General features: G+C 44.5%; 1 long non-coding RNA gene across 1 annotated transcript; it reads right to left on the reverse strand.

Moving 5' to 3' along the window:
* Positions 1 to 212: 212 nt before the first annotated feature.
* LOC112657992 (uncharacterized) lies at positions 213 to 1,422 on the reverse strand. The gene is made up of 3 exons (XR_003135426.3): positions 1,296 to 1,422; positions 469 to 618; positions 213 to 361 (listed from the first exon to the last, which is right to left on the reverse strand). It is a non-coding gene; the product is annotated as an uncharacterized LOC112657992 (long non-coding RNA).
* Between the last annotated feature and the right edge of the window lie 1,547 nt (positions 1,423 to 2,969).

A 2,969-nucleotide genomic window follows, 5' to 3' on the forward strand; every position in this document is an offset into this window, starting at 1 on the left:
TATAAATACAGACAGAAGCTGCAAAGTCAAAAGGCCAGACCATCCCAATCTGTCACCCTTTCCACGCTGATAAATTATGTACACCCCTTGGACAGATACGCCCAGAGGCCTGAGGTCCTGTCTGAGAGTCGGATCCTCACCAGTCAACCTGGGGCCCCGGCTCTCCCAGCCATCCGCTCCCCCCACCGCGGCTCAGTCAGCCCCTCCCTACCTGCTGTCTCCTGTGGGCAGACCAGGTGTGCTCCATGATGGATTGCCCAACGGGCCCCTCTGTCCTGGAGGCAGATGAATCCGGGTGGCGGGAAGCATCCACCAGGTCTTTGACAGACGGCAGGCACGTCAATACTGGAAATGAGCCTGTCTTGGGGGGACGTGCGTTTTATTTGAGTGCAGGGGCTCCTTCCCAGCCTCCCTCCTGACCACACCCAGCTCCCCCACCCTCTCATTCCTCCTCACCCCTGTTCCTACCTCCTTGGGGCCCTGGCGCATCGGGCACGTGAATGAGAGCCACGTTTTAGCCAAAGGGAAATAGAAAAGAACCAAGTTTCCTCCCATTTCAGAAGACTTCTCTGTGATCCGAAGATGATATCAGAAAGGTGCCATGTCTCCAAGGAGCTTCTTATAATTCAGAAAGACAGTTGCAAGTCATTTAAAAGGAGACACAGAATCTTTAATAAATTTAATCCACGTCTGATTACAAAGGAAGAAAGTGTGCTCTCTCTCTCTTCTCTCTCTCTCTCTCTCATCTTACAGGGCTGGAATATGGCAATAACTGTTCCATCTGATTTTTTTAAAAATAAGATTTGCTAAAGGTCAATGTATCTCCTGGCCACATATGCAGCAACATTCAAATTTCCCCAGCCCAAGAATAAAAAGATTCCGTCATTAAAAATAAAAGCGTAAGGACATCTCTCAAGCCCATGGGGGATTTCAGAAAGAGGAGACATTTCGTTATCAACGTGCAATCATGAGATTTTTAAGCGGTATCTCTAATCTGCCTCCCGCTCCTGCCCCCCCCCAGCCCACCCACCCCTCCTCCCTTCACACCCCCCCCCTCTTCACAGCAAGGTCTTTTTATCCTTCCAATTTTGCATCTAAAGATGAGGTGAATACCATTAGCTCAATTCAACCTCAAGTGTAGTCAGATGGGCCTGTGATTTCTGAAAAGCGCTCGCTAAGGTCACATTAAAATGTATAAGAGCATTTCGATTCCTGAGAAGGGGGCTTATTATCCACCCGTGGTGTAAAAGAGGAATGTCAGTGGCCACAGACTTGGGTGAAAACAAAAGAGATACCAGGATTTCAGTCTTTTGTGAGCAAGCTTCTCTGGTTTCTTTTCACGGCTCTCCAGCTCTCCCGCCAGCCCAGCAGATAGCTCTGCAAACTGCAAACTAGGCCTCTTGCAAAAAATAAAATAAAATAAGATAAAAGAAAGAAAGAAAAAAAAAAAAAGAAAACTTAAAAAAAAAAAGAAGAAGAAAACAAGTTTAACTGGCTTCCCCTCTGCCCATTGTTATTTAACCCTTCCAGCTAGAGTCAGCCAAGTCATTGGCTATTAAGTTATAAATGTATATTTCCTTGAAAGAGAGCCCTGTTCTTGTGGCCTTGTTTGTCTGTTTGTGTTTTGTCCATCCTTTCAGTAGACAGAGTCAATATACAGTTAGAAAAGCATGGATGTTAGGGTCAGACCTCCCAGGGTAAGAAGCCCGGCTTTGCCATCACAAGCCATGAGACCCTGGGTACCCACCCACTCACTTATTCAGTAGATAGATTGATCACCTGCTACACGCCAATCATGGTTCTGGGTTTTAGGAATAGCCAGGTGAACCAGACAGGCTGAGGTTTGCATCCCTGCTGGGACAGGACTTCCGTAAAGAAAGGTAAAGCAGTGAGACAGGTGGAAATGATAATAGGAAATAAACGATGTCGTAAAAGAGGGAACTTGAAGAAGGTCAATGATACACAGGGGTAATTGAGGAGGTCCTACCGGGAAAGGGATTTGAGATGAGTTGAAAATCCAGACCAGGGGATCCCTGGGTGGCTCAGCAGTTTAGCACCTGCCTTCAGCCCAGGGCGTGATCCTGGAGTCCCAGGATCGAGTCCCAGGTTAGGCTCCCTGCATGGAGCCTGCCTCTCCCTCCTGCCTGTGTCTCTGTCTCTCGCGAATGAATGAATAAATAAATAAAATCTTTTAAAAAAGCAAAGTTCAGACCAAGCCTGCAATTCAAAGGGCTCAAGGAATGAGGAGAACATGCAAGAACAGGGACCCACTTGAAGAGGCACGTATTGACCAACTTCGTGGAGTTTGAAAATTATCTTTATTCTGATTTAACTTCTATCCAACAAAATGCACCTATTTTAATTACAGTGCCATGAGTTCTGACAAATATATGCACGTGTATAACCATGTGACCCCTATTTTAATCAAGATACAGAACATTCTCACAACCCACAAATTCTGTCAAGCTCTCTCTTAATTCATCCCTCCCCAAGGCAACACTTATCTGATTTGTGTTACTATGTATTAATTTTGCCTTTTGCAGAACTTCATATTAAGTGGAATCAAACAGTATGTGTTCTTTAGGGTCTGCCTTCTAACATGAGAATAACATAAAGTGTTGGGGATTCATTCATGTTGCTGTGCATGTCAGGAAGTTGTTCATTTTTAGTGCTGAGTAATTTCCCGTTTATGAAAAATACAACTGGTTTATCCACTCACCTCCTGATGAACACTTATGTTGTGTCCAGTTTCCAGATATTACGAATGAAGCTTGCTTGAATATTTATATGCAAGCCTTTGTGTGGATACATGTATTTCTTTCTCTGAGGTAAAACATAGGAATGGAATTCCTAGATTGTATAATAAGATTATATTTCACTTCATAATACATTTTTGCAGTTTTCCAAAATGATTGTACCATTTCACATTCCCACCAGCAAAGCATGAGAATCTTGGCTGTTCCACATTC

Source organism: Canis lupus, chromosome 8 (assembly GCF_003254725.2).
Source record: "Canis lupus dingo isolate Sandy chromosome 8, ASM325472v2, whole genome shotgun sequence".
NCBI classification, from domain to species: Eukaryota; Metazoa; Chordata; class Mammalia; order Carnivora; family Canidae; genus Canis; species Canis lupus.